Genomic DNA, 26,979 nt, shown 5'->3' on the forward strand with positions numbered 1-26,979 from the left:
GAGCGTTTGGCTCCCCTGTTTTGGCCAGCCCCCCACAGTCAGATGGACAACTGTTCTCTCCGTCTGAGTGTAAGGGGCTGTCTGAGACAGCGGAGCGTTTAGCTCCCCTGTTTTGGCCAGCCCCCCACAGTCAGATGGACAACTGTTCTCTCCGTCTGAGTGTAAGGGGCTGTCTAAGACAGCGGAGCGTTTGGCTCACCTGTTTTGGCCAGCCCCCCACAGTCAGATGGACAACTGTTCTCTCCGTCTGACTGTAAGGGGCTGTCTGAGACTGGGTAGCGTTAGGCTCCCCTGTTTTGGCCAGCCCCCTATGGTATACGGTAGACATAGCATAGAACATGGATGTTTTATTTAAAGAACAATTCGTAACTTTCCTTTTTTTTTTCTACAGAAGTGCCAGCAGCACTCGGGAGCCTGACCAACCTCCTGAGGCGGAACCAGAACAGATCGCCAGCGCCAGCCCTCCTGTCCCTCATGTATCGGCTCAGGATAATCCGGGTCCCCTACCGGGTCCCTCCGCTCAACAGAGGCTCTTAGGTTTCCGTCAAAATTTGAGAGCCCTGGTGAGCGGGCAGAGATCCAGTAGGCCAAGTCGAGCCGATTATGCGAACCTTGTAGAGGTCGTTTCCGACGCTCTAGAAGGTTTTGGCCAACATCAGATGGAGTTTGGTGCTGACTTGATTCACCGCTGGGAGGGGGCGGAGTCGGCGTATTAACGCAGCCCAAACTACCATTATGGGCTAAGCATGATTGGTTTGATGGACTCAATGACGCCCGAGCAGTTGCATGAGTTTAAGATCATGGTAGAGAACGGGTCATGGGAAATCAGTCACGGTCCATCAGCATCATCAGGAATTCATTAATAAATTGTGATTTTAACGTTTAATGATTTCCCGATGACGCTAATATAACTAGTGTGATTACAACAAGGGACACGCAAGGGACATACAGTTTTTAAAGGGGTATTCACATAGACAATGGGGGGATTTCTTTTGAATATGCCCCCATTGTCTGATAGGTGTGGGCAACATTGGTAGGACCCGCACCTATATTGAGAACGGAGCCCGGAGCACTGTTGCTGTAGGACACATTTCCCATGGTATGTCCACCACCAAGCGCTAATCCCCGCCTCTCCCATAGAAATGAATGGAGGGCGGCAGCACAGTGCGACCTCATCTACTTTCTTGGCTTCGTTCTCAATATATGTGAGGGTACCAGCCGTGGGACCCGCACCTATAAGACAATGTAGGTATATCTTAAAGTGGTATGCCCCCATTGTATGAGATGAGAAAACCCCTTTAAGGCCTCTTGCACACGACTGTATGCCACAAGAGACATACGGTCCATGAGCGGGCCATATGTCCCGTAGTGGCATTGATCGTGCACATCGTGCACATGAGCTGCCCGCGGGGATATAGTCTTGCACTAATAGATCATATGAGTGCGGGACAATAGCCCAGTTTGCGGCACAACATGGTCAGCATCATGATGCTCTGTACTCCTGTACACACGATCAATGACGATCAAGGACATATGGCCCTCTAACGAACACTATACATTAAGTGCATGTAGTCGTGTACAAGAGTCCGAAAGGTGTGGTCCATTATCAAAGTTGGACCAGCTTTGGAACTTCTACAAGATAGCCCTGGAGAAATATAGGAGCATTACAACCCTATAGATCTCAATACATGAAGATGGAACCTAGAGATGCTTTTCCTTCCAAAACGGATCCGCTAAACGGATGACAAAACGGAAACCAACGTGGCAAACGGATCCGTAATACAGATGGATCTGTACAAACGGATCCGTCTGAATGGCTTCCGTTTGGCTCCGTTTAGTCAGTTTATTGACGGATCCGTTTGAAATGCCCTTCAAACGGATCCGTGAAACGCTAGTGTGAAAGTAGCCTTAGTTAGTGCCAGCTATATATATATATATATATATATATATATATATCTTGTAGAAAATGGCCTGCACTCCAATTAAAAGTGAAAAATAGTGAACTTTTATTCACCCATATTGTGGCAACTTTTGCGACGTTTCGGCTCACAAGAGCCTTCTTTCAGCATAGAAACAATGAAAATAAGAGCATATAAAGGTATATCTCAAGTGACTAACCAATCACAGTGCAATTATAATCATGATTTAAATTGAATACATCTGATGCAGATACAAAAAGATAAACAAAGTGCATGTGCATAAAGTGACTTGTGCTAAGGGATCCGTAGTACAGGAACGATGTCCCTGTTCATTGATCACATAAATATATGATATAAGTAATTTCCAAATACATGTATATAACATACTTGATGAAGTGAATAAGTGTTACAGATGGAGATCAAAGAAATCGCACCTCTAGATGGAATGGCGCCTGCATACACCATCACGCCTCATTGAGCATTCCCATTTGTTCACTGTGCATGTCCAGATTCGCGTCATCATGTCTGTCATAGCGCTTACGTGTGACGCATGCGCTCACCATAGTTGTACTGAAACCGCCATTTTACTAAAATGCGCAGTGAACAAATGGGAACGCTCAATGAGGCGTGATGGTGTATGCAGGCGCCATTCCATCTAGAGGTGCGATTTCTTTGATCTCCATCTGTAACACTTATTCACTTCATCAAGTATGTTATATACATGTATTTGGAAATTACTTATATCATATATTTATGTGATCAATGAACAGGGACATCGTTCCTGTACTACGGATCCCTTAGCACAAGTCACTTTATGCACATGCACTTTGTTTATCTTTTTGTATCTGCATCAGATGTATTCAATTTAAATCATGATTATAATTGCACTGTGATTGGTTAGTCACTTGAGATATACCTTTATATGCTCTTATTTTCATTGTTTCTATGCTGGAAGAAGGCTCTTGTGAGCCAAAACGTCGCAAAAGTTGCCACAATATGGGTGAATAAAAGTTCACTATTTTTCACTTTTAATTGGAGTGCAGTCCATTTTCTACAAGTTATATTATTGGGGTGTTGCCGCGGCCCCTGTGGACACTGCACCCGCTTCCTGGTTGGTGCTCCCGCTGGACACTTTTACGATATATATATATATCTATATATATATACACACTCACCTAAAGAATTATTAGGAACACCTGTTCTATTTCTCATTAATGCGATTATCTAGTCAACCAATCACATGGCAGTTGCTTCAATGCATGTAGGGTTGTGGTCCTGGTCAAGACAATCTCCTGAACGCCAAACTGAATGTCAGAATGGGAAAGAAAGGTGATTTAAGCAATTTTGAGCATGGCATGGTTGTTGGTGCCAGACGGGCCGGTCTAAGTATTTCACAATCTGCTCAGTTACTGGGATTTCCACGCACAACCATTTCTAGAGTTTACAAAGAATGGTGTGAAAATGGAAAAACATCCAGTATGCGGCAGTCCTGTGGGCGAAAATGCCTTGTTGATGCTAGAGGTCAGAGGAGAATGGGCTGACTGATTCAAGCTGATAGAAGAGCAATGTTGACTGAAATAACCACTCGTTACAATCGAGGTATGCAGCAAAGCATTTGTGAAGCCACAACACGCACAACCTTGAGGCAGATGGGCTACAACAGCAGAAGACCCCACCGGGTACCACTCATCTCCACTACAAATAGGAAAAAGAGGCTACAATTTGCACAAGCTCACCAAAATTGGACTGTTGAAGACTGGAAAAATGTTGCCTAGTCTGATGAGTCTCGATTTTTGTTGAGACATTCAAATGGTCCGAATTTGGCGCAAACAGAATAAGAACATGTATCCATCATGCCTTGTTACTAGGGATGAGCGAACTCGAACTGTATAGTTCGGGTTCGTACCGAATTTTGGGGTGTCCGTGACACGGACCCGAACCCGGACATTTTCGTAAAAGTCCGGGTTCGGGTTCGGTGTTCGTCGCTTTCTTGGCGCTTTTGTGACGCTTTCTTGGCGCTTTTTGAAAGGCTGCAAAGCAGCCAATCAACAAGCGTCATACTACTTGCCCCAAGAGGCCATCACAGCCATGCCTACTATTGGCATGGCTGTGATTGGCCAGAGCACCATGTGACCCAGCCTCTATTTAAGCTGGAGTCACATAGCGCCGCCCGTCACTCTGCTCTGATTAGCGTAGGGAGAGGTTGCGGCTGCGACAGTAGGGCGAGATTAGGCAGATTAACTCCTCCAAAGGACTTGATTATTGATCAATCTGCAGCTGTGGGTCATTGAGCTGCTGATACTCAATTGCTCACTGTTTTTAGGCTGTCCAGACCGTTTGTCAGTCACTTTTTTCTGGGGTGATCGGCGGCCATTTTGTGTCTTGTGGTGCGCCAGCACAAGCTGCAACCAAGTGCATTTAACCCTCAATGGTGTGGTTGTTTTTTGGCTAAAGCCTACATCAGGGTGAAGCTGTCACACCAAGTGCATTTAACCAGCAATAGTCTGTTTATTTTTTGGCCATATACTACATCAGGGGCAAGCTGCGCCTGTCACCAAGTGCATTTAACCCTCAATGGTGTGGTTGTTTTTTGGCTAAAGCCTACATCAGGGTGAAGCTGTCACACCAAGTGCATTTAACCAGCAATAGTCTGTTTATTTTTTGGCAATATACTACATCAGGGGCAAGCTGTGCCCGTCACCAAGTGCTTTTAACCCTCAGTAGTGTGGTTGGTCAAGCTGTCACACCAAGTGCATTTAACCAGCAATAGTCTGTTCATTTTTTGGCCATATACTACATCAGGGGCAAGCTGCGCCTGTCACCAAGTGCATTTAACCCTCAGTAGTGTGGTTGGTCAAGCTGTCGCACCAAGTGCGTTTAACCAGCAATAGTGTGGTTATTTTTTGGCCATATCCCAGTCTAATTCTGTCAGTAAATCTATACCTGTCACCCAGCGCCTAAATACTAGGCCTCAAATTTATATCCCGCTAAATCTGTCGTTACTGCTGTACTGTTCTGGCTGGGCAAGTTATTTAGTGTCCGTCAAAGCACATTTTTTGTTCTGGGTTGAAATACAATTCCCAATTTAGCAATTTCCTAATTTAGTGGTTTCTGCTGTATCAGAGCTATTTGAAATCTATCCCTAAAAGGGTATATAATATTCAAGGTGCACATAGGGTCATTCAGAATAACTTCACACACACGCTACTATGCATTTCCAAGTCTAATTCCGTCAGTAAATCTATACCTGTCATCCAGCGCCTAAATACTAGGCCTCAAATTTATATCCCGCTAAATCTGTCGTTACTGCTGTACTGTTCTGGCTGGGCAAGTTATTTAGTGTCCGTCAAAGCACATTTTTTGTTCTGGGTTGAAATACAATTCCCAATTTAGCAGTTTCCTAATTTAGTGGTTTCTGCTGTATCAGAGCTATTTGAAATCTATCCCTAAAAGGGTATATAATATTCAAGGTGCACATAGGGTCATTCAGAATAACTTCACACACACGCTACTGTGCATTTCCAAGTCTAATTCTGTCAGTAAATCTATACCTGTCACCCAGCGCCTAAATACTAGGCCTCAAATTTATATCCCGCTAAATCTGTCGTTACTGGTGTACTGTTCTGGCTGGGCAAGTTATTTAGTGTCCGTCAAAGCACATTTTTTGTTCTGGGTTGAAATACAATTCCCAATTTAGCAATTTCCTAATTTAGTGGTTTCTGCTGTATCAGGCCTACTTTAAATACATCCCTAAAAGGGTATATAATATTCAAGGTGCACATAGGGTCATTCAGAATAACTTCACACACACGCTACTGTGCATTTCCAAGTCTAATTCTGTCAGTAAATCTATACCTGTCACCCAGCGCCTAAATACTAGGCCTCAAATTTATATCCCGCTAAATCTGTCGTTACTGGTGTACTGTTCTGGCTGGGCAAGTTATTTAGTGTCCGTCAAAGCACATTTTTTGTTCTGGGTTGAAATACAATTCCCAATTTAGCAATTTCTTAATTTAGTGGTTTCTGCTGTATCAGAGCTATTTGAAATCTATCCCTAAAAGGGTATATAATATTCAAGGTGCACATAGGGTCATTCAGAATAACTTCACACACACGCTACTGTGCATTTCCAAGTCTAATTCTGTCAGTAAATCTATACCTGTCACCCAGCGCCTAAATACTAGGCCTCAAATTTATATCCCGCTAAATCTGTCGTTACTGGTGTACTGTTCTGGCTGGGCAAGTTATTTAGTGTCCGTCAAAGCACATTTTTTGTTCTGGGTTGAAATACAATTCCCAATTTAGCAATTTCCTAATTTAGTGGTTTCTGCTGTATCAGGCCTACTTTAAATACATCCCTAAAAGGGTATATAATATTCAAGGTGCACATAGGGTCATTCAGAATAACTTCACACACACGCTACTGTGCATTTCCAAGTCTAATTCTGTCAGTAAATCTATACCTGTCACCCAGCGCCTAAATACTAGGCCTCAAATTTATATTCAGATGAATTTGAATACAATACATTGGGCCAAATAATATTTTTGTTGTTGTGGTGAACGATAACAATGAGGAAAACATCTAGTAAGGGACGCAGACGTGGACATGGTCGTGGTGGTGTTAGTGGACCCTCTGGTGCTGGGAGAGGACGTGGCCGTTCTGCCACATCCACACGTCCTAGTGTACCAACTACCTCAGGTCCCAGTAGCCGCCAGTATTTACAGCGATATATGGTGGGGCCCAATGCCGTTCTAAGGATGTTAAGGCCTGAGCAGGTACAGGCATTAGTCAATTGGGTGGCCGACAGTGGATCCACCACGTTCACATTATCTCCCACCCAGTCTTCTGCAGAAAGCGCACAGATGGCGCCTGAAAACCAACCCCATCAGTCTGTCACATCACCTCCATGCATATCAAGGAAACTGTCTGAGCCTCAAGTTATGCAGCAGTCTCTTATGCTGTTTGAAGACTCTGCTGGCAGGGTTTCCCAAGGGCATCCACCTAGCCCTTCCCCAGCGGTGGAAGACATAGACTGCACTGACACACAACCACATGTTTCCTGATGATGAGGACATGGGAATACCACCTCAGCATGTCTCTGATGATGACGAAACACAGGTGCCAACTGCTGCGTCTTTCTGCAGTGTGCAGACTGAACAGGAGGTCAGGGATCAAGACTGGGTGGAAGACGATGCAGGGGACGATGAGGTCCTAGACCCCACATGGAATGAAGGTCGTGCCACTGACTTTCACAGTTCGGAGGAAGAGGCAGTGGTGAGACCGAGCCAACAGCGTAGCAAAAGAGGGAGCAGTGGGCAAAAGCAGAACACCCGCCGCCAAGAGACTCCGCCTGCTACTGACCGCCGCCATCTTGGACCGAGCACCCCAAAGGCAGCTTCAAGGAGTTCCCTGACATGGCACTTCTTCAAACAATGTGCTGACGACAAGACCCGAGTGGTTTGCACGCTGTGCCATCAGAGCCTGAAGCGAGGCATTAACGTTCTGAACCTTAGCACAACCTGCATGACCAGGCACCTGCATGCAAAGCATGAACTGCAGTGGAGTAAACACCTTAAAAACAAGGAAGTCGCTCAGGCTCCCCCTGCTACCTCTTCTGCTGCTGCCGCCTCGGCCTCTTCTGCTGCTGCCGCCTCGGCCTCTTCCTCCGCCTCTGGAGGAACGTTGGCACCTGCCGCCCAGCAAACAGGGGATGTACCACCAACACCACCACCACCTCCGTCACCAAGCGTCTCAACCATGTCACACGCCAGCGTTCAGCTCTCCATCTCACAAACATTTGAGAGAAAGCGTAAATTCCCACCTAGCCACCCTCGATCCCTGGCCCTGAATGCCAGCATTTCTAAACTACTGGCCTATGAAATGCTGTCATTTAGGCTGGTGGACACAGACAGCTTCAAACAGCTCATGTCGCTTGCTGTCCCACAGTATGTTGTTCCCAGCCGCCACTACTTCTCCAAGAGAGCCGTGCCTTCCCTGCACAACCAAGTATCCGATAAAATCAAGTGTGCACTGCGCAACGCCATCTGTAGCAAGGTCCACCTAACCACAGATACGTGGACCAGTAAGCACGGCCAGGGATGCTATATCTCCCTAACTGCACACTGGGTAAATGTAGTGGCAGATGGGCCCCAGGCGGAGAGCTGTTTGGCGTACGTCCTTCCGCCGCCAAGGATCGCAGGGCAACATTCTTTGCCTCCTGTTGCCACCTCCTCCTTCTCGGCTTCCTCCTCCTCTTCTTCCACCTGCTCATCCAGTCAGCCACACACCTTCACCACCAACTTCAGCACAGCCCGGGGTAAACGTCAGCAGGCCATTCTGAAACTCATATGTTTGGGGGACAGGCCCCACACCGCACAGGAGTTGTGGCGTGGTATAGAACAACAGACCGACGAGTGGTTGCTGCCGGTGAGCCTCAAGCCCGGCCTGGTGGTGTGCGATAATGGGCGAAATCTCGTTGCAGCTCTGGGACTAGCCGGTTTGACGCACATCCCTTGCCTGGCGCATGTGCTGAATTTGGTGGTGCAGAAGTTCATTCACAACTACCCCGACATGTCAGAGCTGCTGCATAAAGTGCGGGCCGTCTGTTCGCGCTTCCTGTGTTCACATCCTGCCGCTGCTCGCCTGTCTGCGCTACAGCGTAACTTCGGCCTTCCCGCTCACCGCCTCATATGCGACGTGCCCACCAGGTGGAACTCCACCTTGCACATGCTGGACAGACTGTGCGAGCAGCAGCAGGCCATAGTGGAGTTTCAGCTGCAGCACGCACGGGTCAGTCGCACTACAGAACAGCACCACTTCACCACCAATGACTGGGCCTCCATGCGAGACCTGTGTGCCCTGTTGCGCTGTTTCGAGTACTCCACCAACATGGCCAGTGGCGATGACGCCGTTATCAGCGTTACAATACCACTTCTATGTCTCCTTGAGAAAACACTTAGGGCGATGATGGAAGAGGAGGTGGCCCAGGAGGAGGAGGAGGAGGAGGAGGAGGAAGAGGGGTCATTTTTAGCACTTTCAGGCCAGTCTCTTCGAAGTGACTCAGAGGGAGGTTTTTTGCAACAGCAGAGGCCAGGTACAAATGTGGCCAGCCAGGGCCCACTACTGGAGGACGAGGAGGACGAGGATGAGGAGGAGGTGGAGGAGGATGAGGATGAAGCATGGTCACAGCGGGGTGGCACCCAACGCAGCTCGGGCCCATCACTGGTGCATGGCTGGGGGGAAAGGCAGGACGATGAAGATACGCCTCCCACAGAGGACAGCTTGTCCCTACCCCTGGGCAGCCTGGCACACATGAGCGACTACATGCTGCAGTGCCTGCGCAACGACAGCAGAGTTGCCCACATTTTAACGTGTGCGGACTACTGGGTTGCCACCCTGCTGGATCCACGCTACAAAGACAATGTGCCCACCTTACTTCCTGCTCTGGAGCGTGATAGGAAGATGCGCGAGTACAAGCGCACGTTGGTAGACGCGCTACTTAGAGCATTCCCAAATGTCACAGGGGAACAAGTGGAAGGCCAAGGCAGAGGAGGAGCAAGAGGTCGCCAAGGCAGCTGTGTCACGGCCAGCTCCTCTGAGGGCAGGGTTAGCATGGCAGAGATGTGGAAAAGTTTTGTCAACACGCCACAGCTAACTGCACCACCACCTGATACGCAACGTGTTAGCAGGAGGCAACATTTCACTAACATGGTGGAACAGTACGTGTGCACACCCCTCCACGTACTGACTGATGGTTCGGCCCCATTCAACTTCTGGGTCTCTAAATTGTCCACGTGGCCAGAGCTAGCCTTTTATGCCTTGGAGGTGCTGGCCTGCCCTGGCGGCCAGCGTTTTGTCTGAACATGTATTCAGCACGGCAGGGGGCGTCATTACAGACAAACGCAGCCGCCTGTCTACAGCCAATGTGGACAAGCTGACGTTCATAAAAATGAACCAGGCATGGATCCCACAGGACCTGTCCGTCCCTTGTCCAGATTAGACATTAACTACCTCCCCTTAACCATATATTATTGTACTCCAGGGCACTTCCTCATTCAATCCTATTTTTATTTTCATTTTACCATTATATTGCGAGGCTACCCAAAGTTGAATGAACCTCTCCTCTGTCTGGGTGCCGGGGACTAAATATATGCCAATGGACTGTTCCAATGCTGGGTGACGTGAAGCCTGATTCTCTGCTATGACATGCAGACTAATTCTCTGCTGACATGAAGCCAGATCCTCTGTTACGGGACCTCTCTCCTCTGCCTTAGTGCTGGGCCTAAATATCTGACAATGGACTGTTGCAGTGGTAGCTGACGTGAAGCCTGATTTTCTGCTATGACATGCAGACTAATTCTCTGCTGACATGAAGCCAGATCCTCTGTTACGGGACCTCTCTCCTCTGCCTGGGTGCTGGGCCTAAATATCTGACAATGGACTGTTGCAGTGGTGGCTGACGTGAAGCCTGATTTTCTGCTATGACATGCAGACTAATTCTCTGCTGACATGAAGCCAGATCCTCTGTTACGGGACCTCTCTCCTCTGCCTGGGTGCTGGGCCTAAATTTATGAAAATGGACTGTTGCATCGGTGGCTGACGTGAAGCCTGATTCTCTGCTATGATATGAAGACTGATTCTCTGCTGACATGAAGCCAGATTGTCTGTTACGGGACCTCTCTCCTCTGCCTGGGTGCTGGGCCTAAATTTATGAAAATGGACTGTTACAGTGGTGGGTGACGTGAAGCCTGATTCTCTGCTATGACATGCAGACTGATTCTCTGCTGACATGAAGCCAGATTGTCTGTTACGGGACCTCTCTCCTCTGCCTGGGTGCTGGGCCTAAATTTATGAAAATGGACTGTTACAGTGGTGGGTGACGTGAATCCTGATTCTCTGCTATGACATGAAGACTGATTCTCTGCTGACATGAAGCCAGATTGTCTGTTACGGGACCTCTCTCCTCTGCCTGGGTGCTGGGCCTAAATTTATGAAAATGGACTGTTACAGTGGTGGGTGACGTGAAGCCTGATTCTCTGCTATGACATGAAGACTGATTCTCTGCTGACATGAAGCCAGATTGTCTGTTACGGGACCTCTCTCCTTTGCCTGGGTGCTGGGCCTAAATATCTGACAATGGACTGTTGCAGTGGTAGCTGACGTGAAGCCTGATTTCTGCTATGACATGCAGACTAATTCTCTGCTGACATGAAGCCAGATCCTCTGTTACGGGACCTCTCTCCTCTGCCTGGGTGCTGGGCCTAAATATCTGACAATGGACTGTTGCAGTGGTGGCTGACGTGAAGCCTGATTTTCTGCTATGACATGCAGACTAATTCTCTGCTGACATGAAGCCAGATCCTCTGTTACGGGACCTCTCTCCTCTGCCTGGGTGCTGGGCCTAAATATCTGACAATGGACTGTTGCAGTGGTGGCTGACGTGAAGCCTGATTTTCTGCTATGACATGCAGACTAATTCTCTGCTGACATGAAGCCAGATCCTCTGTTACGGGACCTCTCTCCTCTGCCTGGGTGCTGGGCCTAAATTTATGAAAATGGACTGTTGCATCGGTGGCTGACGTGAAGCCTGATTCTCTGCTATGATATGAAGACTGATTCTCTGCTGACATGAAGCCAGATTGTCTGTTACGGGACCTCTCTCCTCTGCCTGGGTACTGGGCCTAAATTTATGAAAATGGACTGTTGCATCGGTGGCTGACGTGAAGCCTGATTCTCTGCTATGATATGAAGACTGATTCTCTGCTGACATGAAGCCAGATTGTCTGTTACGGGACCTCTCTCCTCTGCCTGGGTGCTGGGCCTAAATTTATGAAAATGGACTTTTACAGTGGTGGGTGACGTGAAGCCTGATTCTCTGCTATGACATGCAGACTGATTCTCTGCTGACATGAAGCCAGATTGTCTGTTACGGGACCTCTCTCCTCTGCCTGGGTGCTGGGCCTAAATTTATGAAAATGGACTGTTACAGTGGTGGGTGACGTGAAGCCTGATTCTCTGCTATGACATGAAGACTGATTCTCTGCTGACATGAAGCCAGATTGTCTGTTACGGGACCTCTCTCCTCTGCCTGGGTGCTGGGCCTAAATTTATGAAAATGGACTGTTACAGTGGTGGGTGACGTGAAGCCTGATTCTCTGCTATGACATGAAGACTGATTCTCTGCTGACATGAAGCCAGATTGTCTGTTACGGGACCTCTCTCCTTTGCCTGGGTGCTGGGCCTAAATATCTGACAATGGACTGTTGCATTGGTGGCTGACGTGAAGCCTGATTCTCTGCTATGACATGAAGACTGATTCTCTGCTGACATGAAGCCAGATTGTCTGTTACGGGACCTCTCTCCTCTGCCTGGGTGCCGGGGCCTAAATATCTGAGAATGGACTGTTCCAGTGGTGGGTGACGTGAAGCCTGATTCTCTGCTATGACATGCAGACTGATTCTCTGCTGACATGAAGACAGATTCTCTGTTATGGGACCTCTCTCCTCTGCCTGGGTGCTGGGCCTAAATATCTGACAATGGACTGTTGCAGTGGTGGCTGACGTGAAGCCTGATTCTCTGCTATGACATGCAGACTAATTCTCTGCTGACATGAAGACAGATTCTCTGTTACGAGACCTCTCTCCTCTGCCTGTGTGCTGGGCCTAAATATATGCCAATGGACTGTTGCAGTGGTGGCTGACGTGAAGCCTGATTCTCTGCTATGACATGCAGACTGATTCTCTGCTGACATGAAGCCAGATTCTCTGTTACGGGACCTCTCTCCTCTGCCTGGGTGCCGGGGCCTAAATATCTGAGAATGGACTGTACCAGTGGTGGGTGACGTGAAGCCAGATTCTCTGCTATGGGACCTCTCATTCTCTGCTATGGGACCTCCCTATTCATTTTATTTTTATTTTTATTCATTTCCCTATCCACATTTGTTTGCATGGGATTTACCTACATGTTGCTGCCTTTTGCAGCCCTCTAGCCCTTTCCTGGGCAGTTTTACAGCCTTTTTAGTGCCGAAAAGTTCGAGTCCCCATTGACTTCAATGGGGTTCGGGTTCGGGACGAAGTTCGGATCGGGTTCGGATCCCGAACCCGATTTTCGAGAAGTTCGGCCGAACTTCTCGAACCCGAACATCTAGGTGTCCGCTCAACTCTACTTGTTACTACTCTGCAGGCTGGTGGTGGTGGTGTAATGGTATGGGGGATGTTTTCTGAGCACACTTTAGGCCACTTAGTGCCAATTGGCCATTGTTTAAATGCCACGGGCTACCTGAGCATTGTTTCTGACCATGTCCATCCCTTCATGACCACCATGTACCCATCCTCTGATGGCTACTTCCTGCAGGATAATGCACCATGTCACAAAGCTTGAATCATTTCAAATTGGTTTCTTGAACATGACAATGAGTTCACTGTCTAAAATGGCCCCCACAGTCACCAGATCTCAACCCAATAGAGCATCTTTGGGATGTCGTGGAACGGGAGCTTCGTGCCCTGGATGTGCATCCCTCAAATCTCCATCAACTGCAAGATGCTATCCTATCAATATGGGCCAACATTTCTAAAGAATGCTATCAGCACCTTGTTGAATCAATGCCACGTAGAATTAAGGCAGTTCTGAAGGCAAAAGGGGGTCCAACACTGTATTAGTATGGTGTTCCTAATAATTCTTTAGGTGAGTGTATATATATCCATACTACATCCATACATATATATATGTCAATTTTAGTTAGTGTTGATTTTTGAACCCACGTACGTGCAGTCTGCGTGCGTGGGTCCTGCACCTGCTGAGCTTCAGTCAGTACTGTAAATTACTGACAGTGTCTGTTCAGGTTCCAGTGCTGCTTTTTTTTTCTTTTTTTGTAAAAAAAGAAATCAGTTTGTGCTAACTAGTTATAAGTCAATTTTAGTTAGTACAAGTTTACTAGTTTAGATTTTTTAACCAGACGGAGACACAGACTGCACGTGCATGGGTCCTGCACCTGCTGAGCGTCGGCGAGTACTGTAAATTACTGACCGTGTCTGATCAGGTTTCTGTGCTTTTTTTTTTTTTTTGCGTGTGTGTGTGTGTGTGTAAAAAAATACATCCATTAGTGCTAGGTTTCATTCCTTTTTTTTTTTTTTGAGCCTTTTATTTCTACATTTTTCTCTTATTCTTTCACTTATCTTTTTTTCTTTTCTTTTTCTCTTTTCTTTTTCTCTTTTCTTTCTTTCTTTCTCTTTTTTTTTTATCCTACATTTTATTTAAAATTCATTGCAAACACCCTCACTTGTTAAATCACTACATACACCCCCCTGACACTTTTCACTTTACACACACCAATAAAAATAAAAATGTCCCATTCATCCCAGAGAATGCACTCCGCTGAAGAGGCATACGCCATCCTTGCCTCTGAAACTGAGTCTGCAAGTGAGGGAGAAGAGGATGCCACATTCCTCTACTCCTCCACTCTTTCATCATCATCGTCATCCGGTGATGAGGGACCCTCAAGGAGACACCATCAGGAGAAATGAAGTAGCCCCCCTAGTGATCCCCTATGGACCACACCGCCTGAAGATTATGAGGCCCAAATTCCAGAGTTTGTGGGAAACTCAGGAATTCATATAGACTGCACCGGCTTCACAGAAATAGATGTTTTCAAAAAAAAATTCTCTGACGAATTCATCAATTTGATGGTGACCCAAACAATGTATGCCCAGCTGTTTATTGCTCAAAACCCAACATCCTCATAAGCTAGATGCCTAGGTTGGACCCCAGTAAATGCAGCTGACAGTATGACATTTTGGGGCTCTTGCTGCATATGGGCCTAGTAAAAAAAAAGTAAAAAAAAATATAATTAAACAATATTGGAGTTTGGATGTCTTGTACAACACTCCAATTTACAATATAGCCATGTCCCACTCAAGGTTTTAATCCTTTTTGAAATTCCTACATTATAATGATAATGCTAACTGCCACCCCAAAAATGACCCACAATTTGACTATTCAAAATAAGACCACTCCTGGAGCACCTCAACTCCAAATTTACAGAGGTGTTCACCCCAGAAAATAAATTAGCATAGACAAATCACTTGTACATTTTAAAGGAAGGGTTAAAGTCCGCAAGTACCTGGCCAGAAAATGGGCACGGTACGGAATTAAAATGTACAAGCTGTGCGAGAGTACCTCCGGGTACACTTACAGGTTCCGGATTTATGAAGTGAAAGATTCCTGGATACAACCACCAGATTATCCCCCGTCCTAGGAGTTACTGGGAAGATCGTGTGGGATTTACTGCACCCACTGCTGGATAAGGGTTACCACCTCTATGTGGATAACTTTTGTACCAGCATACTCCTAAAAAAAAAAAGTAATCTGTAAAATACTATATATTTGTATCAGAAGTTGTGCTTTTTTTCATTTTTAGAATAATGATACAGCCAATTTATTTGATACTTTTGTGCTGATTCTTTTTTTTTCTCTATATTAAGGGACACTTTAGTCACCAGAACCACAACAGCTAAGGCTTCGTTCACATCACCCTTCAGCCTTTCCATTCTCCTGCTCCATTTAGGAGCATGAGAACGGAAAGGACGGAGAAGGCACATAACTGACGCCAAACTGAGCCCTTAGGACCCCATAGACTATAATGGGGTCTGTTATGTTTCCGCCCAGAAGATGAATTTGAAGCGGAGACAAAACTCCTGCATGCACAACTTTTGTCTCCGCTCCGAAATCATCTTTTGAGCGGACACATAACGGACCCCATTATAGTCTATGGGGTCCCCTTAGGATCGGTTTGGCTCAGTTATGTGCCTTCTACATCCTTTCCATTCTCCTGCTCCTAAACGGAGCAGGAAAACGGAAAGGCTAAACAGTGATGTGAACGAAGCCTAAACGTAGTAGTTCTGGTGTCTATAGCATGTCTCTGCAAGCTTTTTAATGTAAACACTGCCTTTTCAGAAAAAACTGCAATATTTACATTACTGCCAAGGAACACCTCTAGTGGCCACTCATTATTATTAACGTTTACTACTCTACGAGGTGTGTGGATTTTTTTTGTTTGTGTGTGTTGTGGTGGAGGGTGTGATTGCATTCTAGGGTGTGTGAAGGCGGGATCCAGGGGGCCCAAGTAAATTCTTGCCCAGGGTCCAATTAATATTAAAGATGGCCTTGAATGAGAGAGGTCCTGATGATCTGGATGACCTAGTCTGGATGAAAGAATCCCCTTAGCACATTTTAAAATGCTAGGAAGATCATTTCAAATGTCTGGCTTACAATTGGCTACATGATGTGCCATCTCAGCAAATGCAAAATGATGAACAAAACCGATTTCAGATGGACTCTGTATACGTGAGACTCATATTCACAAAATTGGTGACTTGTTCCTAGCCTATTATTAGGTGCTAGATGGGTTTTAAATGCCTGAAAATAGCTTACTGGTAATAGAGTTCTGCAATGTATTTTAGTTCCCAAGTTCTTGGAGTAGAATGATATAACATTTTTGCTGTAATATGCAGTGCTTCTGTAGTGAGAAAGTTCAGTACTCATGGCTGAGCTTTGATAGGTTATTTCAGAAAAAGTACAGGACATGTGTCAGTTGCCATGACAACTACTGAAAGACTTTCCAATTCTGAGTTTACAGCAAGTAAGGTGATGTGGGCAGTTTACTGTAAGATACTACATTTCAGCAGAACATAAACTACAGCGCTTTTGATGCAATACAAGCTTTACATTGTTTATTAGCACAATACACTGTAATACAAAGAGACTAAATGATACCTACTGAAGAGAGTGACAGTTTCATGAGTATATTAAGCTAAATGTGAAACACTGTAAATTCCAGTTTTAACCACTTCACATCCAGGTCATTTCCCCCTTCCTGACAGAGCCATTTTTTGCAAATCTGCCATGTGTCACTTTATGTGGTAATAACTTTAAAATGCTTTTACTTATCCAGGCCATTCTGAGATAGTTTTTTCGTCACATATTATACTTTTAATTATTAAAAAATACCAGCGCTCCTCCTACTGGTAAGTGACAGGTCTGTGCGGTGCATCGCACAGACCTGTCACTTACCAGTAGGAGGAGCACCGGCTGGCCACAGACAGCGCAGGTAAGTATAAGCTAAGTAACCATGGCAGCCAGGACTGCAGTAACGTCCTGGCTGCCATGGTAACCGATCGGAGCCCCAGCAATTAAATTGGGACTCCGATCGGCAATGCCGCTCCGCTGCCACAAATGATGGGGGGGAGGGGGGTTGTTAGCCTGTGGCCACTGCCACCAATGCTTTTAATACTAGGGAGGGAGAGAGGGGGGGCCGCACTGGCCACCAATGCTTTTAATACTGGGGAGGGAGGGAGGGGAGGGGCCGCACTGGCCACCAATGCTTTTAATACTGGGGAGGGAGGGAGGGGGGGCCGCACTGGCCACCAATGCTTTTAATACTGTAGAGGGAGGGGGGTCTGGCCCCTGCTGCCTAGCAGCACCCAATCAGGGGGCTAAGATCCGCACAATTAACCCCTCAGGTGTGACACCTGAGGGGTTAATTGTGCGGATCACAGCCCCCTGTAAGAGATCGGGTGGTGCCAGGCAGCAGGGGCAGTTATGTACACAGTTCTTAGTATATTCTAACTTGAAGCATCCCCATCACCATGGGAACGCCTCTGTGTTAGAATATACTGTCGGATCTGAGTTTTCACGATTGTGAAAACTCAGATCTGAAAAGGCTGTTATGCAGACGGATCCGCATTGAACGGATACCATCGTTTGCATTATAGGTGCGGATCCGTCTGTGCAGATACCAGACGGATCCGCACCGAACGCAAGTGTGAAAGTAGCCTAAATCTTATGCCACACAAAATGATACACAACATATTTATTACATGATCCAAAATAGGACATACATATATAGCAAACAAGTAAAATTACATATATTGTAGGAGAGCAAGAATATGGATAAAGGTCCCTCCAGCTCTAGGAATAAAGATGCAATAATACAGCTCAACAGTCACTATACATAATAGCATGAACCCACATTTTTAACATTATATGGTTCCAAATGGCCTCCTGAAGGTCAAGCACTAAAGAAACAGTACTGTACCCAACAAGGAGAACAACCGAGTCAACCAGTTATGGACTGAGAGCGATAATAAAACAAGGTAATAGTAAAAACCAAGCTGGAGAGAACGGCCCAACGTCCGCTTCGCAGTCAAACTTTTTCACAGGGCACAACCCACACATCGTCCCAAACTCCTTTATATACTGTTAATAATTAACATATAGTCAGTACACAGGCTAATGCAGGTGCGCATCATAAACACTTATCACGCACCTGGATGTTTCCAATCCTGCGGTACCACGGCGCTTCCAGGAATGACCTGTCGCCCAAAGTCTCGTGGTAGTACACCAAACACCAGTATAGGGCATATCACATGGGCTTCCACGTGATACAGCTTAGCGCACACCACACCGAATCACATGATTATCATATGATCGGCATGGATCAAAATGCAAAATGGACACAAACGGAATAGGATAAGTTAACCCCTGCTACCCCCATATAAAAATACCAACAAGTAATGTATAATAGATCTGATAGCAGCATATAAAAAACCTGCTAGATAATGATAAAAGTATAAAATATAAGAACATTTTTATAAAATACATAATGTTACACGATACAATGTATGGTGATAACCTGGAAAACATATAGTTGTACCCACAATTACATACAATTAAACATCATGATTTCATAGTGATAAATTAATCAGTGGCGCAATGCATAAATAGAATAAATATATAAAAAATAATAAATGATAAAGAAAAATATATAAAACTTAAAATAATAAAAATAAGAAATATAAAAAATAGTTGAAAATAGAGTGCAAAAGCACAATATAAAATGCAGTGAAAGTGCAAAGTGACGTGCTTAAATGCTAGTGAAAAACATAGTGCAAGATAATAGTAATATGTAATAACCCAGAAAAAAGGTTTATAAAACCACATCACTGTATACAAAACCAAAAAGAAAAAATGATATTACATTATACAGTATACACCATATATGGTAATGAAGGGGATATAAGGAGAAGTCACAATGTCCAGGCCCATTTTAACAACATTCTATTGGTGTCTTTAGCGCTGTCAGTCAATCAAAGTCATCACAGTAAACGTCCTCAATGGACAGACATCATGCCAAAGAACTGCCAGAAGACTGCTAAGAGGGGAAAGAGAACAGATATGACAACCATAGGTATTATTACAAAATATACAATGAATAAAAAATAATAAAAGACAAAACCACTGTAAAAAAGTAGAATCCATTTGTATTAAAAATTAAAAACGTACCCATCATAAAGATCCGAATCAGAGGAGCACAAGGGAGCCTACAAAAAAGGCACAAAACTATTATAATCATTCAAACCAAGTGGTGTGACCAACTTCAGGGTGTAAATCCACCGAGTTTCTCGTTGAGCGAGAAGTCTTTTCCAATTACCCCCTAGGAGATACTCTCACATGATCAATACCCCTGAAGTGGAGTAAAGAATCATTACAGTCATGTGTATCTCTAAAATGTCTGGGTATAGTTGTTAGCCCTTCCAAATCTGTAGTATCCCTGGCCGCTTCTATTGCTAGCACGTGTTCGCGAATCAGTTTCTTAAACTGGCGAGTAGTCATCCCAAAATAAAATAAATCTTATTACAAGGACATATTGCGGTACAATCAATGGGGTAGGTAATCTGATACTCTCTCTCATGTGTGGCATCCCAAAAGACATCAGTTCTGTCCATATTGGGGCATGCCACACATTTCCCACATTGTTTGTTACCCCATCTAGGGTCCTTAAATCCAAAAAGGCCAGGGTTCTTTGTCGTATAATGACTACATACTAAATGGTCCCTCAAATTCTTGGAATGTCTGTATGTAATCTGTGGATGATCAGCAACTCCCCCCCCCAAATGGGGATTCACTTTCAGTATGTCCCAATATTTGGATAATACCTTACCAATTTCATTATGGCTATTATTAAAGGTTGTAATAAAGCGAATGTCTTCATTCCTGTTCTTGTTGACTTTTTCTTTTAGGAGATCAAAACGATCAGGAGTTTGACTTCTTGATCACTTGCTATTACACTTTTTGTGATGTAAGATAACACAAAAAGTGGGGTCATTTTAGCACTTTTTTTTTTTTTTTTTACGGTGTTCATCTGAGGGGTTAGGTCATGTGATATTTTTATAGATCTGGTCGTTATGGACTTGACAATACCTAATATGTATACTTTCTTTTATTAAGTTTTACATAATAATATTTTTTAAACAAAAAAAAAAAATCATGTTTTAGTGTCTCCATAGTCTGAGAGTCATGGTTTATTTATTTTTTTGAGCGATTGTCTTAGGTAGGGTATTTTTTGCAGGATGATATGACATTTTGATTGGAACTATTTTGGGTGCATATGACTTTTTGATCGCTTGTTATAACACTTTTTGTGATGTAAGGTGACAGAAAATGGCTTTTGACACTTTTTTATATATATATTTTTTTTTGCAGCTTTCACCTGAGGGGTTAGGTCATGTGGTATTTTTATAGTGCAGGTTGTTATGGATGCAGCGATACCTAATATGTAAACTTTTTTAATTTATTTCAGTTTTACACAATAATATTATTTTTGAAACAAAAAAAATTGTGTCTCCATAGTCTGAGAGCCATAGCTTTTTATTTTTTGGGTGATTGTCTTAGGTAGGGTATCATTTTTTGCAGGATGAGATGATGGTTTAATTAGCACTATTTTGGGTGCATGCGACTTTTTGATCGCTTGCTATAACACTTTTTGTGATGTAAGGTGACAATAAAATGGCTTTTTTGTGGCATTGTTTCTATTTTATTTAATTTTTTACGGCATTCACCTGAGGGGTTGGGTCACTTTAACACAATAATAGCATTTTTGAAACAAATGATGTTTTAATGTCTCAATGAGAGCTATACTTTTTTTTTAACGATTTTCTTATATAGGGGCTCATTTTTAGTGGAATGAGGTTACAGTTTTATTTGCACCATTTTGTGGGACATACGTCTTTTTGATCATTTGGTGTGGCACTTTTTGTGATGTAAGGTGACAAAAATTGAATATTTTACACAGTTTTTATTTTTTTATTTTTTATAGTGTTAATCAGATGGGGTGGATCATGTGATATATTTATAGAGCCGGCCGTCACGGATGCGGTAATACCAAATATGTCTATTTTATTTTTTCCGATTTACATTTTTTTTTTTTATTACTTAATAGTTTTTTTTTTCATGTGGAACCTTTTTTTTCTTATTTTTATAAAACACTTTATTTTTTTATTTATTTTTTATTTTATTTTACACATTGTGTCCCCCATAATGTCATACAAGACCTCTGGGGGACATTTGACTTCATATATTTTTTTTTTGCTATTATGATTTCTCTGACATAGTAGCCCCAGTAACAGTGAAAATACGCCCCCCCCCCCCAGAGAGGCTGTACAGCACAATACAGGGCTGTACAGCCTCAATGCAGGGCTGATCGAGGTCTGTGAAAGACTCGACAGCTCGTGCACTCTCCCAGCCCCGATCGTCACATGATCACCGGACTGGGACAGGAAGCGCACCTGGGAACTGTCCCTGCCTTCTCTCTGGGTCACCCTGCTGTTACTGACAATGGGCAACCCTCTCTGCAGCTGCACGATTAAGGTGCAGCTGGGATCTCTGAATGGACATTCCAGAACATCCATTCAGAGTTAAACATCCACCCATAGGACGTCTATATCCTTGGGGCGGATGTTAGGTGGTCAAACACAAATAGATCCCCATATTTTTGCTCTGCTTCTGATCCGCATTTTTTGCGGATTGGATGTGGACTGCAAAAAATGCACACAGCACACGGTGTCCGTTCGGCAACCACAAAATACTGTACTTACAATTGTGTGAATGCATACACATAAGAATATGGCCCATCCAAGCCACACGCACCTGTGGCAGCTTGTGGTCACATGATTTTACTGCAAAATCATGCAGCCATGTCTGGGTGTGGCCCCATAGGCTGTTCCCTGAAGCAAACACGTTTTTGATGCTTCCAGATTTAGTATGATTTGACCAGTGTCATATTTTCACCTGATAGATTCATTTTGTGGATTGTGGTATCACAAAGTAAATATAAACCTGCAAATGAAATTAAAATTGAAAATAATTTAAAACGTTTTATCTGATCATAAGTAGAGATGAGCGAATCAAAGCTGCCGAAGTGGAATTTGTTCAGAATTTCAGGAAAAATTTGATTCGCACTGAAGCCGAATTTCCTCGAGCTTCATGGTAACGAATAGCATTTTTTCCTAAAATGGCTGCTGCACGTGTGAGGACATGGAGAAAGGAACTCTGGAAAGGTGGGATCACCCATAATGCCATGCATGCAGCCAATCAGCAGTCAGCCAGCCCTGTAACGTCACAGCCCTATAAATACATAATTTATTAAAACCAAAGGGAGGCTATCAACCTAACTTGACCCAGGTTTGGAGTCAAATTTAAATATCACTATTATAAATACAGTTTAAAACAGCTACAGTCAGTGAGTCAGTTGTTTCACTGGCATCCACATACATCTTAAGGCATAGCAATCTTGTCTGACACAGTGTCAATAGCTGTCAGAGCCACAGTCACACCAAATCAGTCACACTGCATACACACTGGACAAACATTAAAAGCTGTATCTGCAGATACAGTTTTTAATGTTTGTCTGTCCACTCCAGTGTAGTCAGTCTATGTGTAGAGAACAATCACATTGAAACAGAGCATCGCATCTCAGTAACAGTATTAGTCTGTTAGCCCAGTGCAGCTCACAATTAGTCAGCCAGCATAGCAGAATGCGAGGCAGGGCAGTGTATGCAGTGTGACTGATTTGGTGTGACTGTGGCTCTGACAGCTATTGACACTGTGTCAGACAAGATTGCTATGCCTCAGATGTATGTGGATGCCAGTGAAACAACTGACTCACAATTGTATAACAGACAGTTTTCAGTATAGTGCTAGACTCAACATGCTGCTGATTTAAGCTATCTTAATGTCAGTGCATTAACTGACTCATAGTCTCAGATCTGACAGCTATTGACATAGTGTCAGCAATTATCGGTCACCACCTGTTTAGAGGTCAGTGACTTAACTGGCTTACTAGGCAATACTGTGTAGGTTTCTGTAGAGTGGTAGGAGAGGGTACACATCTCCACCACTCCTAAGGCAGACTGTCCAGATATACACACAGGTGGCAAACAAGGTTTTTAAATCTGTGTAGAGGCTCACAGCTGTTTTAAACTGCATTAATAAAAGTGATATTTTAATTTCACTCCAAACCTGGGTCAAGTTAGGTTGATAGCCTCCCTTTGGCTTTAATAAATTATGTAGTTAATGAACCTTTAACTAGGTCTAGGTCCATATTCTTAAAATAAGCCCTATAAATAGTGACAGCCATCTAAGATTCTGCCAGTTACCAGTGTATTTAGTGCAGGAAGAGAAGTCTGCAGGCGCTAGGGACAGTGTTAGAAAAAAGTCATTGTGCCAGAAAAAACGATTTACAAGTGCAGGGAAAGATTATTCAAGGTGTAGGGAAAGGATAGGGATGAATCATTCCACAGCTTTTATGCTGAAAAGTGTTCAGTAGGGGAGTTTACAGCCTGGGTAATAGGAACATTCCTATTTCACCTTTCAGCACTGACTGGGGATCTAAATTGCCATTATACAGCTCTGTAATTCCAGCAAACCGTTCTTATTAGGTTGAAAGTGCTGATTGATACGGGCATTAACAGGGTTTATTACAAGGAAATATTTCTTATTTCTTATCTTATTTGCACTTGTGCGGTGCAGTTATCTGTTCTAAAGCATTTTTGTCTTGTATTAGTGGGAAAAAGGGCGTATTAGCCGTTGTGTGGAGAAGTGCTAAAATTACAGCCCTTTTTGTTGTGTATTAGTGGCAAAAGTAAAATATACTTGTCGCTCAGCAGTGCAGTTATCTTTTGTAAAGCCTTTTGTGGCGTGTATTAGCGGAAAAAGAAAAAATATCTTTGCCGCTCAGCGGTGCAGTTATCTGTTGTAAAACCTTTTGTAGTGTGCATTAGAGGAAAAAGAAAAAATATATTTGCTCATCGGTGTAGTTATCTGTTGTAAAGCCTTTTGTGGCATGTATTAGCGGAAAAATTAAAAATATATTAGCCGCTCAGCGGTGCAGTTATCTGTTCTAAAGCCTTGTGTGGCGTGTATTAGTGGGGGGGGGCATATTAGCAGTTGTGTGGTGAAGTGAGAAAATTGCAGACTTTTTTGGGGTGTTTTAATTTCCTTTTTATTTATTTTTATTTGATCTAACATTATGTTAGACAGAGAAGTGCCAGGCCCTGCACAGGGGAGTGGCAGAGGTCTAAATGTTTCTGGCACAGGCAGAGGTCGCAGAGTAAGGGGCCGTGGCAGAAGGGGGCACTTTGAGAGGCCAGAGCTATTGGATATTGTGGATATTGTGGCTACTAAGATTGCACCTCAATCAACAATTTATAGTATCATCAAGAACTTGAAGGAAAGAGGTTCAATTCTTGTTAAGAAGGCTTCAGGGCGTCCAAGAAAGTCCAGCAAGCGCCAGGACCGTCTCCTAAAGAGGATTCAGCTGCAGGATCGGAGTGCCACCAGTGCAGAGCTTGCTCAGGAATGGCAGCAGGCAGGTGTGAGCGCATCTGCACGCACAGTGAGGCGAAGACTTTTGGAAGATGGCATGGTGTCAAGAAGGGCAGCAAAGAAGCAACATCAGGGACAGATTGATCTTCTGCAGAAAATATGGTGAATGGACTGCTGAGGACTGGGGCAAAGTCATATTCTCTGATGAAGCCTCTTTCCGATTGTTTGGGGCATCAGGAAAAAGGCTTGTCTGGAGAAGAAAAGGTGAGCACTACCATCAGTCCTGTGTCATGCCGACAGTAAAGCATCCTGAGACCATTCATGTGTGGGGTTGCTTCTCATCCAAGGGAGTTGGCTCACTCACAAGTTTGCCCAAAAACACAGCATGAATAAAGAATGGTACAAAAACACCCTCCAACAGCAACTTCATTTTCTATAGCTACTAGAGGCCTGTTCATGCCAGGCAGGTTCCCCCAGAAGTATCTGGCTCGATGAGCAGCTGATACCGCACTTGTAGCAATCTTGACAGGATTCATTTAGAGAAATTGTTTTTTGGAATGCTTTCTCCATCTTTCGCAAATAACCAGAAGACTGGCCGAAAGTAAAAAAAAAAATAGTTGTCCACTGCCCCCATAAAGGCCTTTCCGGTACGGGTTAACCACAGATTGAATTATCAATTATCAGATCAAATTGTCCCCATTCTTCAATCTGTTAAATTAAATTTAAAATATTAAATTGAACCAAAACTTGATAAAAATTATAAGAAACTAAACTTAAATTCGCCAGTATATTATTCCAATCTTCAAGGGAAATTCCCGGACAATCAATTTGACAATCACTTTTGTACCAGAGAACGTGTATTATTAAATCGTGTTTTAAGCAACGCTTTATAAAGTTGAGAAATTTTAACCTTCTGTCCCATATTCCCTATAAATGAATAAACGAAGTAGGGAGATTGAGAAAATTATTACACAGGGCATAGGGGAAGAGGAGTCAAACATGGAGGCAGAGGAGGACACAAAGCCACATTTATTTGATACTTCAAACTTCAAACCTGTAACCAGGTCCCAGCAGACACCGAAGGTTCAAAGAGGGGGGCGGCAGGAAGCAGCGGAGACCGAAACATCAGAAGGCGGGCGACCGCCCCGTCTGCGAGCGAGGCAGCAAGCAGACACTGCCAGAGAAGGCGGACAAACGGAGGGGATCCGCCGAGAGTCTGGTCCAGCAGAAAGCAAAGGGTCCAGAAGTGGGGGCGTCCCGCGGTTCAGATAGAGAGGCTCATGTCTTGCATAGTGCAGTGGGATAGAAAAGCTGGAGGGAGGAGCGACGTACCAAACCTACGTCATCACGTTCCCCCCCCCCCCCCCTGAAGAAGGGACTTCATCATCAGGAGAAGGGGGGTGGCAGAAAACAAGTCGCTAGTTGTGCACGAGAGTCAGCAGGGTGGCAGCAGTGGGAGGTTGGTAGCCAAATATGCCCGGGGTAGACCGCACACTTTGCAGGAGCCTACCTGCCTGGGAAGTAGCAGTGCACGGGTTAATGGAGGCAGCAGCGGTAGCAGTCAATCAGTGCGTAGTGTTGGGGGTAAAATCACCTACTCGGCAGTGTGGCAGTTTTTTGTTAAGTCGCTGGAGGAGGTGAACATGTCCATATGTAGAATCTGTGGGCAGAAGGTGAAGCGTGGACAGGGTGCCAATGTTGTAGACATCTATGTGGAATCAGCTGACGACAGTGTAAAAGGAGTGAGCTTCTTCTTGGATCTAACATTGACCTGTAAAGCTGAGTTGATACTTATGTTATTTGGTTAGTTTTGGCCCAGTGACTGCCCAAATGACCGAAGTTTACAAGTTTACAGTGATTCTAAGAGCGAAGCCTGTCATCTGCATGTCATATGGACTCACAGTATTATTTCGCTACCAAAGCAGACTCCATATGTGTGTAACTGCAAGGCACAGTGTTCTACACCACTATAAAGGTTCTCTGCAGCCAGGAAATAGCAGTTTTTTAACATAATTCGCCGCAAATAAATTCAGATCAAACCGTATTTTTCCCAAAAAATTCGACAAACCGGCGAATTTAATTTTTGAAAAATTCGCTCATCTCTAATCATAATTATAAACAGTAATGAGAATACCTGATAAAAGAGCAGGGTATTGCTGTAATCTGCTATAACCTGGACTAATGTCTGTGATAATGCCAATCGCAGACATTTAAACCATCAGATACCGTGGTCAATTGTGACTATGGCACCTAAGGTGGCATTCCTTAGTAGTGCTGTGCTATGGGGAACCTGAACAACTTCCCTATGTTGAGATTGGGGAAGGCATTCCTTCCTGGTAATATATAACAGTATAGTGGGGCGCCAGTTACATGTGACAGATATTACAAAAATGGCAGTAGAGA

Source organism: Bufo gargarizans, chromosome 8, assembly GCF_014858855.1.
Source record: "Bufo gargarizans isolate SCDJY-AF-19 chromosome 8, ASM1485885v1, whole genome shotgun sequence".
Taxonomy (NCBI): Eukaryota; Metazoa; Chordata; class Amphibia; order Anura; family Bufonidae; genus Bufo; species Bufo gargarizans.